Source organism: Pinus tabuliformis, chromosome 8 (assembly GCF_031772625.1).
Source record: "Pinus tabuliformis cultivar Carrire ecotype Pingquan chromosome 8, CPIR1, whole genome shotgun sequence".
Taxonomy (NCBI): Eukaryota; Viridiplantae; Streptophyta; class Pinopsida; order Pinales; family Pinaceae; genus Pinus; species Pinus tabuliformis.
Genome location: NC_142294.1, coordinates 654,504,767 through 654,521,473, shown reverse-complemented (window position 1 = coordinate 654,521,473; position 16,707 = coordinate 654,504,767). Strand labels below are relative to the sequence as shown.

At 39.5% G+C, this 16,707-nt stretch overlaps 1 pseudogene across 1 annotated transcript in view; it reads left to right on the top strand.

Moving 5' to 3' along the window:
* LOC149237267 (protein STABILIZED1 pseudogene) overlaps positions 1-14,055 on the top strand; it is a 48,896-nt pseudogene extending 34,841 nt beyond the window's left edge. The window contains exons 2-3 of the transcript XR_016245912.1: positions 10,745-11,739; positions 12,094-14,055. The product of XR_016245912.1 is annotated as a protein STABILIZED1 pseudogene (transcript). The remainder of the gene's footprint in view (positions 1-10,744; positions 11,740-12,093) is intronic.
* Positions 14,056-16,707: the final 2,652 nt, after the last annotated feature.

Below are 16,707 nucleotides of genomic sequence, written 5' to 3'. Positions count from 1 at the left end.
GATATTATAGAATATTTATAGAAAACTTCACCAAAATAGCATCTCCACTCTTTAAACTGCTTACAAAAGATTGTGAATTCAAATGGGGTCCTGATTGCCAATCAGCATTTGAAACTTTGAAAACAAGAATATCTAAAGCACTTATCTTGAGAGGACCAAATTGGAAACTTCCTTTCCATATTTCTATAGATGCTTCAGATACAGCTCTAGGGGCTGTGTTGGGACAAAAATATTTAGTTCCTTATGCCATTTACTATACCAGTAAAAATTTAACTCCCATTTAGTTGAATTATACTGTGACTGAATAAGAGTTCTTAGCTATTGTTCATGCAATCAACAAGTTCAGACATTATATAACAGGCTATGAAACTTTTATTCATACTAATCATTCTGCAATTAGATATCTAATGAACAAACCCATTACTAATGGCAGAGTTACAAGGTGGCTCCTACTTTTACAGGAATTCAATATTACTGTGTTAAATAGACCAGGAAAACAAAACACAATAGCTAATTTCTTGTCTAAGATTCAGAATACTAAAGAAGATTCTCCTATAGAGGACAAGTTTCCTGATGAATATTTATTTGCAGTAACTACTAAGACTCCTTGGTATGCAGATATAGCTAACTATTTGGTTACAGGGAAACTACCTCCGCATTTATTTCCTAGTGAAAGAAGAAAGATTATTCAGGAGAGTTCAAAATATTCTTGGATTTCTAACGAATTGTTTAAAACAGGGCCAAATTTTGTGATCAGAAGATGTGTTCGGGAAGATGAAATGCCTAATATTCTCAAAGCATGTCATGATGAACCATGCGACGGACACTTTGCTGACAAAAGGACAGCCTATAAAATCCTTTCTTTAGGATATTATTGGTCGTCCCTCTTCAAAGATGCAAAACAATATGTCAAAATATGTGACAACTGCCAAAGAGTAGGGAAACCTACCCTCTCAAATGAGATGCCATTACAACCACAAGTACTCATCAAACCCTTTGAAAAATGGGCTTTAGACTTCATTGGACCTATTAATCCACCATCTAAACAAAGGAAGTATATATTGGTATGTACTGATTATGTCACTAAATGGGTAGAAGCCAAAGCATTATTTTCTGCTACTGAGCACTCAGTTGCTAGTTTTCTTTATGACGATATTTTTACTCGCTTTGGTGTTCCAAGAGAAATTGTGACATATCAGGGAGGTCAATTCACATCTAAACTAGTGGAGAAGCTGATGGAAGAGTACAAGGTCAAGCACAGAAAATCTACTCCTTACCATCCGAAAGCAAATGGTCAAGTGGAGTCCACAAACAAAGTTATTGAAGGCATCATTACCAAGACTGTTCATCTACACAGAAGAGATTGGGCAGAAAGGCTTCCTGAAGCCTTATGGGCCTACAGAACTACATGGAGGAATACAACAGGACATTCTCCCTATGAACTTGTTTATGGGAAAGAAGTTCTACTCCCCATTGAGTTCCAAGTTAGAACCTTCAAGATGGCAGTTCAATTGGGAATGGATCTATCAGAAGCCCAAAAGCATAGAATGGAGCAGTTGAATGAACTAGATGAGATCAGACAAGAAGCAATCTTAAGAACTGATCTAGTTCAATATCAAAGAGCTAAGTGGCATGATAAATACATCAAGGAGAAAAATTTTCAAGAAGGAGATTGGGCATTGCTATTTGATTCCAAGTTCAAAGATTTCAAAGATAAATTTCAGACTCATTGGCTTGGGCCATATGAGATTGACAAAGTCTTTAGCAATGGAGTGTTAAGAATCAAAACCATTGATGAATATCAAACTCCTCTTATTGTGAATGGTCACAGATTAAAGATCTATCATAAGCCACTCTCAAAGGAGGAATTTGTCAAAATCTTTCAAGATAATTCTGCAATAAGGCTGGTGAAGAAGAATCCTTCTTCTCCACTAGCCTAGTCTTTGTTCTTTTCAGTGTTTCTTAAAAATAAAAATAAAAAAATTGTGTAAGCCTGAAAACCAATCACTGATTGGCAATCTTATGCAGAAAATACAAGGTGAAAATCAAAAACTTCTGACACCCTATATTTTCCAAAAAAAATCCCTCTCATTTCATTCACTTCACTTCACTTCATTTCATTCCATTTCATCATCACATTCCGCCAATAAAAGTCCTTTCATGACCAGTTTCCATATATCATTCATTCAATCATCATTCGTTTCCATCCATCTCCATTCAGTCATATGTTCATTGTGTCAATTTCCGCAATTGAAATCTGATTCCGCAGTTGATTGTTGATTCTACAGCTAATACTTTGTTACTCTGTTATAGTCAGATGCTAGCCAAATAATGAAAAAATCAAATGTAGGAATGGAAGAGGAAGATATTTTGAAGATGTTAGCACCTGAAGCACCAACAAGAAGCAACCAATCAAAGGTCAGTGGACGGAAGTGGTAAGATTCTAAGGTATGAGCAAAATTTATTTCAAATAACATTTTAAAGCACATAATCTATATAGTTGTGAAACCACCGGCTCCATTATGTGTAATGATTCACATTGATAGTTTTCATAACCCCTCCATGACCTTTTCATAATTCCACCACGAACTCCGCATTAATTTCTAACGTTCTCATGATCCGCCTCCGAATCTAACTCGTACTTAACTGTATGTCTGCACTCCACCTGTTGAACTAGGTAGTTATGAAGATGTAATCTATTTGACCACGACTCTTCTCTGCCACACAAATCCGCAGTCGTTTTATGAACATGCTAACGTCCACTCCGCAGCCTTTTAATTCAAAGCTTTGCCAAACCCACTCCGTTTCCGTACTCTCCCATTGAAGATTGCGTTTGTTAGTACTGGTCTGTTTATACAAGCCTTCGCTCCGTGAACTCATTCTCACTGCATGTTCTGTGTCCTTTTGTTTTACAACTACTAGTTGCTCCACAATCCTTCTCCATCTCTGCTCACGCAACCATTCCACCTCCGTCAATCCAACACCTATAGTCCATCACCCACAGAGGTATTTTTAAGGCAGGAGGAAAGAATGGGCCTTCTGGTAAGAACAGAGCCAGACGGGCCTAAATTCATGGAGGGTTATCCACAGTTAAAAAACATATTAAGGAAGGCACGGTGGCTGCAATTCATCCAGAAATTCAGAGGTCACAATAAAGAAGTCACGAAGACATTTGCAAGGTCTTTTAACGGTGTGGAAGTTGAGGTTGGAGATCTCAAATTTTCAGTCACAGAGGCATCCATTGCAGTAGCAACGAGGCTTCCACAGGAGGGGGAACGGTGGTTCAAAAACAAAGACTTTGATGATAGGGCTTGGAGGATTATCTTGCGCAATCCAGGTATGGATATAACCATTTTCAAACGTGAAATCCCTGTCTCTGCTCTAGAGGAAAAGTGGACTAGTTTATTACTGATAATTCAGAAGTTTATTACATGTGAAGGACGATTTGGGTCCATGTACATGTACCATGTCAGGTTACTAATGAATTTTCTGGAAAATCAAACCATCAATTTGCCTTATTTCCTATTGAGTAGCCTGAAAAAGATGTCCACAACTGTATAAAGAATCTGAATGATGTAGAGCCCCACCTTTACCATCACGGCCTTGTTAAAATTCTGATTGAAAAACAATTGAAGGAAAGAAAGGACACTTGGGAACAGTTCTTGATTAGAAACTTCTTTCAGGACCCACCTAAAACACCTGAAAGTAGCTCAGCAAGGAAAAGTAGGAGAAGGAAAACAAGTGTGAACATTCAAGATACTCCTACTAACATAGCTAAAGAAACTAGTAAGGAAGAGAAGTTGTCTGAAAGTAGGAAGGAAAGAACTAGGGTTAGGAAGCAAGGAAACTAAAGGGGAAAAGAAATATTGAAGTTGTCTATCAAACCCCAGAACCTTCCTCAGAAGAGGATCAAATACTTTCTGAAAGACTAATTTACCTTAAGGAACAAACAGCTACAGCAAAGGGAAAAGGGAAAGAAAAACAGAGTGTAGAGAAAGGAGACACCAGCTCACAAAATCTAAGGAGGAGCTCCAGACTTAAAGGTAAACTGAAGAAAGTACAAACTAAAGGGGCCCACTTCGTGGACTTATGAGAGGAAACACCGGAATAGTCTCCAGCAATCCCTCCTGGCCATAGCCCACAACATTCTTCTCTTTCTCAACCAGATATTGAGATCAGTCCTTCTCAACCAGATTTTGAGGTCAGCCCAAGAAAGGCTACACCTGAGATAGATCCAACCCACCAAGAAATGTATGATTTCATTGAATCGTTGGAGAAGACTGCAATAGATCAAGGCATTTCATCTACCCATCCTAATACAGCCCAGGAAGCTTTAATCCAATCACTAAAGAAGTTTTCGAACTGGAAGTCTTGAATAGACACATCAAAAGAGAAAATGAAACATTGAAAGAACAGAGTAGGTTGGATAAAGTTATCCACGACAACACCATGTTGCATCTTGGGCTGTGGCAAAAGAAAAATAGGAAATTGAAGAAAAAGAGGAGGAGGTTGAGCAGGGCCCTTATCAACCTCAAATACAGGTGCCTAATGAGGAAGCCTAGGATGACAGTAGTACCAAGGAAGAAGAAAAGAAAGTTGGATATATTAGCAGAGGTCTCAGAACACATGAACTGAAGGGAAGATGGTCACAGTTTTGGTTGCATGAGGACATGCAACACCTTCACAGTGGGGGTATGTTGAGCCCTGAAACTACCTCTCTTCTACATACTTTCCTAGACCTTTTTCCCCTCACTAGTGCCTCATAAGCTATCAAAGATCATTACATATTGATTATAAGAGTGCATTTAAGTGGTTTTCTAACTATATTTTTGTGTTTGCTATTTGACTTAGATTTTGTTCATTAGCTGCGGAATGCAGCCACTTTCCACAGCTGACTCGTGATTCCGCAACTGTTTTTATTGATCTCTAGGTTACAGGTGTTGGCAAGTAAAACGAGGTACATGGGCAATTCAGGAATGATTTGGACATGGACCAGGTCCTATCAGCTCAGCCAAATTCGTAAAGGAAAGCCTTGGTCAAACGATGGTCAAACGAGGAGTTCTACAACAAACAGGTCTCTGTTTTCAACACGTGAAAGGTTCGAGACCGTTCCTAGATCCGTGGATCCATTTTGACAGCTGTAGACTGCCTCCATGACACAAATCCAACATCCACCTTTTGGTAGATTGAATGATCATGGAAACCAAGACGCTAAGCTCACGGGTTTTGTCTTTTTACGTGTCCTCTACTGAAGGTGTTTCATAGGAAAAACAGTTATGTAATTTCCTATATAAATAACGCGTTTGCAAACACACGTAGTTAGTTTTTGAGATAGTCTTGTTGTTAGTTTATATATTGTTGCCATAGCATTGGTCTTGCTATTGTAACGAGGGGATCCTTCCTCTGTTTTGCAATATAAAAGACCTTGTTTCTTATGACTGTGTGAACGTAATTTCAGATTGACAGCGTGTTAACCAAGGTCGTGCAGAGGGCCCCTGTTGGCTGAGGTTTTGTTTCTTTATTTCTGTAAAGTCTTCATGTGTCGTTTTCTTATTTCCGTTGTAAATATTTCATAGCTTGTTCATCTATGTATATATTTCCTAATTTATTTATGATGTTAACATTTCATTCCTGTACATGATTTTCCAGCACTGTATATTTTTGCTAACACTGATTAGTGTGTTTCAGGATAGGTTATGCTCGAGCATTTTCATATAATTTTTGCATCAAATAGTGACATGAGATTGGCCTCTCTGCTAACTTTGTTTTCTTAGCTTTTCAATTTCAGTTATGCCCTGATTTCAGTCTTATTTATTTGTTGTTGTTAGTTAGCTTAGATATCAAATTCTTCATGTCATTTAACGTTATCTCCAAAGCCATGGCTTAACCCCAAAAAGCTACTTAGCGAGCTATCAGATTATGAATGAAGTGATTTGATTTTACTTTCTTTTTTGCAATTAGATGTCAGGTTCTTCATGTCATTTAATGTTATCTCCAAAGCCATGGCTTAACCCCGAAAAGCTACTTGGCGAGCTATCGGATTATGAATGAAGTGATTTGACTTTACTTTCATTTTTGCAATTAGATGTCAGGTTCTTCATGTCATTTAACGTTATCTCCAGAGCCATGGCTTAACCCCGAAAAGCTATTTGGCGAGCTATCGTATTATGAATGAAGTGATTTGATTTTACTTTCATTTTTGTAATTAGATATCAAGTTCTTCATGTTATTGACATTATCTCCAGAGCCATGGCTTAGCCCCGAAAAGCTACTTGGCGAGCTATCGGACTAAAAGTGATGTAAATTGATTTTTCTTTCACTAGTCTGCAATTTTTGGTTTGGTTGAGTGCAATAGCTTAACTTTTATTTTCTGTATTTAGATGAGCAGAAGAGACAGTGATTTCATGACCAGTAGTTCATAATTTGTTTAATTTGAATAGTTGCACATTTACATTCTTGTTCAAGTACTAATCTTCTCACTAGGATGTTTTGAGATCCTTTGAAGTGTTAAGCTCTGGGAGTTATCATAAGGGACATAATTGTCTAAAAACTATATCCATACTTGCCTTCTAAAGTATTCTTAAAACTTAGGAATAAGATTTCCATTCGCATTAGGAGAAAAACAAAGATAAAACTCCAAAACAAAATAAAATTGAAAACAATAAAAAGTAAGAAAGAGGTTGTCTTGCACATATAGTGCGCCGCACTTCATCAGTTTACGACTCCCGAATTGATAATTAATGTAGCAATTTAGGACATACTAAATTGAAAAAACACAACCTTCTTCTCACCATTGGAAGAACAGGATTCAGAAAGAGAAACCTTCTCCTTCCCCTTCTTTGTCTTACTCGCTAAGGCACAGTTCTCCTCATCCTCCATGGATGAAGAACCGTCTCTGGTGCTCCGTCTGATCTCCTCCTGCATCAAATCCGACCATAGTTGTTCCCAATCTGGCAGTTTCTCTCTTCCATTAACCGAGTCCTGGTAGCTATGCCAGCTCTTAGGAAGGCCAAGGAGTGCTAGACTCACCATATCATCATCAGCTGTCACGACCCCTACACTTGCAAGCTCATCCCTGCATGAGGTGAGCTTGTTCAGATACATAGAGATCGTGTCATCCTTTTCACACTTGATCTTTCGAAGTTTTTCCTTCAATGCTAGCTTCCTCTGATCACTGCTATTCTGATAAAAATCTTTCAATGTTTTCCACATCGAAAATGGAGTCTCCTTCCCATGGAGGCTCGAGACAATGTGATCTCGAACTCCCTCCAAGAGGATTCTCCTAGCTATAGCCACACACTTCTTCCATTCCACCAGTTGAGTAGCATCAGTCAGCTTTTGGACTTCTTGATCAATGAAGTCCTTAAGGACATTATCTTCTAATACTGCCTCCATGCGATCCTTCCAGGCTATATAATTCGAACTGCCATCAAGGGCATATTCGAGTCTCAAACCATAGAACGCCATCGGTGAAATAGATGTGATAAGAACTCAATTCAATATTTAGAAACCACAAACTTGTTCCTTCTTGTATATTTTTCTTCCTTGATCACCTGTGCTCTGATACCATGTAGAATTTTCTCTACAAATCAGCTAGCTCACTGATATCATGTAGAAATTTCACCTGCACATCCAACTGGTATATGCAATGTACTAAAGCATAATACTAGATCTACATCTACCATAAACTTAGCGGAAGCTTAATTGAACATGAGCAACATCAAGCATGAACACATATAACTGATAAGAAGGAATCAATCACACATAACATAGAAGAATTTATCTGGGAAAAGCACCAGCCTAAAACCCCATCTCTGTATTATCAATCAAGTGGAAATCCTCAACAACATACAAAAAGAATCAGCTCAAAAGCTATACTCCTCTAAGCTCCTATTTCCTTGCGCAGTTTTGATTGGGGTCCAATGTCATAACATGTGTGAATTGCCCACATCATATCTGCTGTAACCTCAGGTCCAACTACACAATCCATAAGGAGTAATATTCCTTCTGCATGCAAGGAATATTCACAAGGAATATCCTAGCAACTGATAGTACACTGTCCCTCCATCTGATCTCAATTGGTTCTCTGTCTGAACTGACATGCATGAGTTATCCATGAGTGAATCTTCAATTATCTGAAAATACCAGTTGTTACATGCATGCAAGCATTAACAAATTGAATCTCATTAATTTAACAACTTGTTAAATTAATCTAACTGGACTTGACTAAGTTAAACTAAGTCAACTGATCCTCTCAATATAGAACTCATCCTTAATTCCTCAATCAGTGGAGCAAATCAAGGACACATTCCCCAATCAGTGGAGAAATTATTGCATGTTCTCACAAAGACTTCAAGTTTGATTTTCCTTAACTAATTAACTCAAACTGAATTAATTAATTAATATTCAAACTGCTGGTAAGACCAAATTCGAATTTTACTTCCTATTTCTAGTCCAGGGACTGACTAAAATAGGAATCCACACTGCACTGCTAAAAATAGAACTTATATTTTTAGCACTTCTATTTTTAGCAATTTCTTGTTGCCAATTTTCAACAAATATATCATAATCCTTATGCTAACATCTATAACCATGGGGGAGTGGTGCCTCCTATTGACATATTGACATAATCATTGACTGGTTGCAGTGTGAATATGTTTGTTACTTGGCCTTTACCCCTCCCCATATGTTAAAAACAATAAATCTATGTAATGTTCCATAGTACCCCTTTTACATGCCCTCCTTAAAAGAATGCTCATTATTAAGTAGGACATGCCTAAAATCTATGCATTTGGGAATTTTTTTTACGACATAAATATCTCTCTATACAAAAATAATTCTTCATTGGTTAAGCAATGTCATCAACACAACAACATATAAGCTCCAATATACCATGATCATTATGCCAACATGGGTAGCCACAAGGAGTGGTGCTTGGTACTAACATAATGGTTGATTGGTTGTAGTGTGAAGATGTTTGCTGCTCAACATTCCCCATTCCTATATCAAAATTAATAAAATCTCTCACAATATCGCTTTCACATGCCCTCCCAACAAAAATGCCCTTTACTAAGTCAAATACATGTAAAATTTGTGTGCCTTGGAATTGTTTATATCACATAGATACCTCTCTATACAAAATATTAATTCCCCGTTAATTACGAGATGTGGTCCACAACAACATATAAGCTCCAATATACCATGCAACTTTTATCAATGGGCATAGCCACAATGGAGATGTGCATTTTATTAACATAATGATTGATACATTGTAGTGTGAATATGTTTGTTTCTTAGCCTTTCCCCTCCCTTTGTGCAAAATTAAAAGATATCTCGGTTGTAGTATGCTCCAAGCGAGAGATCATTTAATTTTGCACAAAAGGAGGGAAAAGGCTAAGAAACAAACTTATTCACACTACATGAATATGAGCCACAATATAATGAGGGTTTGTTTTATAGGATTCATCCATCGATAATATTTTATCCAATAGGTTCCCAATGTCAGTGATGGTCCTATATGTCCACATCTCAATAGGCAAACCTCTTAGCTTGATCCAAATTGGAATACATATATCAATCTCTGCCCGTAGATGAAAACAAGGGTCACATGGCTCTAGGGACAGGAATGGAGAACCTGAAACCATTTGCTAGCCAAACTGGTGTAGCATCCTCAATGCTCCTAAAAATAAACCCTAGCCACCCTCATGATAGAACATGAAAAATAGGCTCATACCTAAAAACTAGAGCCTACTAGCATTGTATCCATTCATTTAGATTGTCTACTGAGATGTGTCAACCAATAAAATTACCAATTGGAGTATTTTTCAAATAACTCTAAAATGTGTTTGACTCTCAAACTTCCTAACTACTAGTGACATTCTCTTTTTCTTTCACTTTAAAACCTTGCAAGGTTTCTTTTCCTTACCAAAAATTACAAGAAATACCATACAACCAACCAATGAATCACATCTCCAATGGATCTAGCTCCACAAATTTACTCCAAAGACAATCCCACCTTAGCATAATATTTGGTCACCACTTATAAGAAAAGCAAAGCACCGTGTGAATAACAACTAAATTCCAAAGATGATGAAGATTTAGTGGATCCTCCTCATTACTATTGCATTAAAAATACCATGTAACTCATGAAGTCCCTTGTCACCTTCACCAAAAATGCCATCTAACTTATGAAGTACCTTGCTCACTTCCACCGACACCTAGCTTAAGGCTGGTACTATCATGTAACATCCATCCATATATCTTCTTATGGGCACCAACGAACTTACCACACCCACATCATTGACGAAACCTAAATTTTTTGTAGAACGAGCATGCCTCCTCTCCGTTGTTGCAAATCAAATTTTAACTAAAAAAATATATATTAAGACACATTCTCACGGGGTCCTCTTTATCACAATCCCGAGGCCCTCGACCTTTGCATGTACAAACTGTCATGGCACAATCTTAGATACCCACTAATAGCTAGTCGGGGCAACCAACGAGCATTCGGGTGGGAAATACTTCCTGTCTGGACTCTATTCCTTCCTAGGATCCTGTTTTTGTTTCCAATTGACGGGGTTCACGAATCGTGTTGGTGCGATACACTTCGGTTCAGTCGACTGCAGGAAATCAAATCGTCAGGCGAAGGGAGGTGTTGACGCCGTTGAGAGGGTCTGCAACTTGACAGAGTGATCACTTGGAAACCTGTTCTATTAGCTGCCGCCTTTGTGACTCCTCGTTGCAGGAAGAATGCAGGGGCCCGTTGTTCCCCGGCCCCGGCTGGAGTTTCTCAACACAAAACCCCAACCGAACTATGTGGCTGTCCTGGGCTGAGGGGCCACGAGGTTCACCACGCGGTCTGATATCGGGCCTACGAGGGCCGCCCCAGACCTGTCAGACCGCTCCGCCACTACCATAGGAGGCGCGTTAGCGGGTAGAGGGCGGGGCAAGGGCAGTGCCGGTGCCACGGGTGCCGAAGAGGAGGAAGAAGTAGACGACGAGAAGGGATATGATGAGAACCAGAAGTTCGATGAATTTGAGGGTAACGATGTGGGTTTGTTTGCCTCTGCCGAATACGATGAGGATGACAAGGAAGCTGATGCCGTTTGGGAGAGCATTGATAAAATAATGGACTCTCGCCACAAGGACCGGCGGGAGGCAAGGCTGAAATAGGAGATTGAGAAGTACAGAGCCTCAAACCCTAAAATTACAGAGCAGTTTGCAGACCTTAAGAGGAAATTGTATACGCTCTCCACCGAGGAGTGGGACAACATACCAGAGATTGGGATTATTCGCTTTGGAACAAGAAAAAGAGGTTTGAGAGTTTTGTTCCAGTTCCGGATACATGGCTGGAGAAGGCCAGGCAAGAGAAGGAGCACGTCAGTGCATTGGATCCGAAAAGCAGGGCTGCCAGTGGCACGGAGACACCCTGGGCACAGACACTGGTGACTGATCTCACGGCTGTTGGAGAGGGGAGAGGGACTATGCTGTCTTTGAAGCTCGATAGGCTATCTGATTCGGTTTCAGGGTTGACTGTAGTGGATCCCAAGGGGTATCTGACTGATCTCAAGAGTATGAAGATTACCAGTGATGCAGAGATTTCGGATATTAAAAAGGCCAGATTGTTGCTCAAGTCGGTTACGCAGACTAACCCAAAGCATCCTCCTGGTTGGATTGCGGCGACGAGGCTAGAGGAGGTTGCAGGGAAGATACAGGCTGCACGACATTTGATTCAAAAAGGTATGTTCCTGCCCTGCAGAACCTTTTTATTAATTCAAATTCAGGAGTTGAATTTAATCAGAATTCAGTTAAAATTTAGTTGAGAAGTGTCAGCTCTTTAAGGTTTCATTTCTATTAGAACATCATATTTATAGAGATTTGATTTTGGTGATTTAACTTCTCAGTTATGTAGGCTGCAAGTTTATTTTATTTAGAAGGATATTTGATTCAAAAGTGTTGTCTGTTTTGTATTTTTATGAATTATGGGTCCTCTTTTTTTGTTAAGAGTCAAATTCCAGATTCCAGTAAACCTTTCAATATTTTTTCTTAAATGTTCGGCTTTTACGATTCGTTTCTTTATATTGAACATTTCAGGTTGTGAAGAATGCCCAAAGAATGAAGATGCATGGTTGGAGGCTTGCAGATTGGCGAGTCCGGATGAAGCCAAAGTAGTCATTGCGCGCGGTGTAAAGGCGATCCCCAATTCAGTGAAGTTGTGGATGCAAGCTTCAAAGCTTGAACATGATGATGCGAACAAGAGCCAAGTGCTGAGGAAGGGGCTGGAGCATATTCCTGACTCTGTGAGGCTTTGGAAGGCTGTGGTGGAGTTGGCAAATGAGGAGGATGCCCGGATTTTGCTTCACAGGGTAGTGGAGTGTTGTCCACTACATGTGGAGTTGTGGCTTGCGTGACAAGGCTTGAGACATACGATCAGGCAAAGAAGGTTCTCAACAAGGCGAGGGAGAAGCTTTCCAAGGAACCTTCGATCTGGATCACTGCTGCGAAGCTTGAGGAGGCCAATGGAAACACAACCATGGTGGGCAAGATTATTAAGAGGGGAATCAGGTCCCTGCAGAGGGAAGGGGTAGTGATTGACAGAGAAGCTTGGATGAAGGAGGCAGAGGCCGCAGAGCGAGCAGGGTCTGGTGTGACTTGCCAGGAAATAATTCGCAACACAATTTCTATTGGAGTTGAAGAGGAAGATAGAAAGAGAACATGGGTTGCAGATGCAGAGGAATGCAAGAAGAGGGGATCAATTGAAACTGCACGTGCGATCTATGCACATGCCCTTACAGTGTTTGTTGCTAAGAAAAGTATTTGGCTTAAGGCTGCCCAGCTAGAGAAGAGCCATGGAACTAGAGAATCATTGGATGCCTTACTGAGAAAAGTAGTGACATACTGTCCGAGAGCAGAGGTGCTATGGATGATGGGAGCTAAGGAAAAGTGGCTTGCAGGGGATGTCCCATCCGCTCGAGCAATTTTGCAGGAGGCTTATGCTGCAATACCCAACTCAGAGGAGATTTGGTTAGCTGCATTCAAGCTGGAGTTTGAAAATCATGAGCCTAAGAGAGCAAGGATGCTTCTCGCCAAGGCTCGTGAGAGAGGTGGTACAGAAAGAGTCTGGATGAAGTCAGCAATTGTAGAAAGAGAGCTGGGAAACAGTGCGGAGGAGAGGTCACTGCTTTATGAAGGGCTTAAAAAGTATCCTGCATGCTTTAAATTGTGGCTAATGCGAGGACAGCTTGAAGATCGTCTTGGGAACTTGGAGGCTGCACGTGAGGTCTATGAGCAAGGCCTCAAGAACTGTCCAGGGTGCATTCCTCTATGGATCTCAACTGCTAAATTTGAGGAAAAAATGGGTGGTCTGAACAAGGCGAGGGCAATTCTTACTATAGCTAGAAAGAGGAACCCTAAAAATCTAGAGCTCTGGCTTTCTGCTATCAGGTCTGAATCAATGCATGGCAATAAGAAAGAGAGTGAGATCCTGATGGCTAAGGTGTCACAGGAGTGCCCGACCAGTGGCATATTATGGGCAGCATCAATTGATATGGCTCCAAGGCCTCAGAGAAAGAGCAAGAGTATGGATGCACTCAAGAGATGTGATCATGATCCATATGTGATTGCAGCTGTTGCCAAGCTGTTCTGGAATGATAGGAAGGTTGATAAGGCCAGGAATTGGTTGAACAGGGCAGTCACTCTTGCACCAGACAATGGGGATTTTTGGGCCTAATACTACAAGTTTTAACTTCAGCATGGAACTGAGGAGATCCAACAGGATGTTCTGAAGAGATGCATTGCTATAGAACCAAGGCATGGAGAGCGGTGGGCATCTATATCAAAAGCAGTTGAAAATTCACATCTCCTTGTTGAAGCTATTTTAAAGAAAGTAGTGGTTGCTTTAGGCAAGGAAGAAGGGGTTATAGGAGTTTGAAAAACTTTTTAGAAAAAAAAATCAGGCCTTCCAATTATCAATATGTTTTTACTAGCTAACAATTTGGACAGCTTATTACTCTGGCAGTATTATTGTAATCATTGTAGCATAGTTTGTTGTAATAGTCATCCCAATTTTTATTTTTTTTTGAAAAGTAAATTCATTGTTTTCCTTAAATATCCCATAAGTATCATATGGATGGTGTTGCTAATAATCGATGCTTTAAAAGCAATTGAACCCTGATTTATGGGCAAAATATACATAAAGGTGCATAGAACCCTTACGTCTTACCATTATTCCCAACAAGGCAGGGAACATCAACTCCATCTCGTAAGATAGTTTGCTATTGCTATTGTTGCCAGTATTATTGTAGTTGTGCCATACCCAACTCCACTAATAGTTATTTGTGGTGTCTGACTCAAGTAGATACTTGTCATAGGGCAAACAACATTTTGAACTCTGGTTAGTCTCCTTCCATGATGACAGGTTGAATCTTGATCAGTCTCCATCCATGGGATTCTAATGGTCCTTAGATGTGAGATTCACATGCCAAATTGAATCATTTCATAGAATGACTCCACTGCATATTACTGCCTTTCAGTTATGGCTGAGTATCTATTTTACCAAATTTGGCCAAGACTCGAGTATAATCCTAATTACATCAAACTTGAGGCTAACCCTAAGTGCCCAAAATTTTGCAAAAACCCAATTATGCAGCACAGTCTAGGAGGGGTTAACATGCCTATGAGGTATTTGAACTTTGTTGAGGGCTAAGAACAGTTGGACTTTACCAACCAACCAAACTCACTTTTGACCACTTCTAGTTACTTTAGCCTGTAGATGCTTTCATAAAAAGAAAGCAGTTGATCCAATAAAAGGAAAGGGACTGGTTGCGTGTTTCATTCCCCTTTTTTTTCTTTGTCAGTTGAAAGCTTTCCAAGAAGCATAAACCTACTGAATCATAAAACCGATTTTTTTGTCGCTCCAACTCCCAACGATATACATCACAATGTGTCATAGTTTACTATAAACCTCTATAGAGATTGGGCAGCACTGAATCCAAGTAATCCCCCTCATCCCTTAAAAGACACCTCTAAATGTAACTAGAAATAGTTAGTAAAGGAAAAGTACAAAGATATAAGAGATCCATGTTGAACCAAAAACCTGTGCATTCACAACATAATTGGGATGGATAAAACTAAAAAACAATTATGCAGTTTGACGAAAAATTATCTTACACATACAAAATGAAAGAAGCATTGGCATACTACTATGTTTACAAATTTGAGGAGAGGCAAAGTGAGTCTCCGGGCAACACAGTTACATTTGGAGACCCTAGATCCTTGTACCGACAATATGTAGTGACTTATAAAATGATTGCCAAAACGATGCCTTTGCTATGCATGTAAGAACACAACCTGTATAATGAGGGAGATGTAATATTGTCTGAGAAGCAGATTTATACAGAGTGGGCCAAAATTGTGTATTTATTGAAGATACAATTGATTTGGGCATGAAACAAGTGTCCAAGATTTCAATGTGCCTTATTTCAGAGCCCATTAATGATTTACTATGAAACCTAAACTTTCAAAACAAAGGCATTCACCAAAGATAAGACACTGAACAGTAATGGATCAGCAGTCGATATAATACACAAATCCACGGCCATTTAGTATGTATAATGAACAAAGGAAATGAGCTAGGAACAGAAAGGGTGAGCCAAAACAACACGAGCAGCCATATGCTAATATTATGCCCAATGAGGAAACAAAACTGCACATATTAGTTCAATCCTGTGTTGGAGATAAAGGTTGTTCTTATCATATCAGTCCTATGCTATTCAAGCAATAGGACATATTAGTATATTCTACTCACTTCGTTAAGTGATAGAATAGACTAATGTATTTCAAAATCATATCAGCATGTTCTACTCAACGAGGAAAGAGAAAGAATTGCTCATTTAAATCATCCCAATGATGTGTTGTTCACTGAAGGCAACAATGTTAACTAAGGAGTAAACCCATGTTCTACCCAGGGCTTAGCGGTGCTATTACTCTTACTTATTGCGCTTACCTACTCTTGGTAAAAAAAATTAACACACAACAGTTACTCAAAACAGTGCCCAGGACTAGATTTTCAAGCTCAAGCACACTGACTTTATGTATACTCAGTTTGAGGCAATGCCTATGAATTACTCAAATGATTGCACTCGAATTTAGACCATTGTACCTACAGAAATATAGAGTCTAGAATTGTTGTCAAGGGTATTGTAAACATTCATTCGGTATGCGTGGCTTTACCCTACTACATACCAACAGGGCACCATCCTCAAGGAGGTGCTCATGAATGAAACAAAGACAGATATATTCTAGTTTCGGCCAGGTGACCTATTCCATGCACAGGCCTTAGTAGATACGAGTGACAACAGAGTACCTTAGCAGTTGCTTGGGTCTTGATGAGGCTTGGAATACCTGTTAGGAACATTGTCATTAATAGAAACATCTCAAGAGAAAATTTGTAAATAGTCCTGGTTATTATGTGTCAATAGAAGTGTAATGAGCCACACTATTTGTTCCCCGCTGCCCAATCCAGCACTGATGCCCAAACTGCTATTTTTAGCACTTCTATTTTTAGCAATTTCTTGTTGCCAATTTTCAACAAATATATCATAATCCTTATGCTAACATCTATAACCATGGGGGAGTGGTGCCTCCTATTGACATAATCATTGATTGGTTGCAGTGTGAATATGCTTGTTACTTGGCCTTTACCCCTCC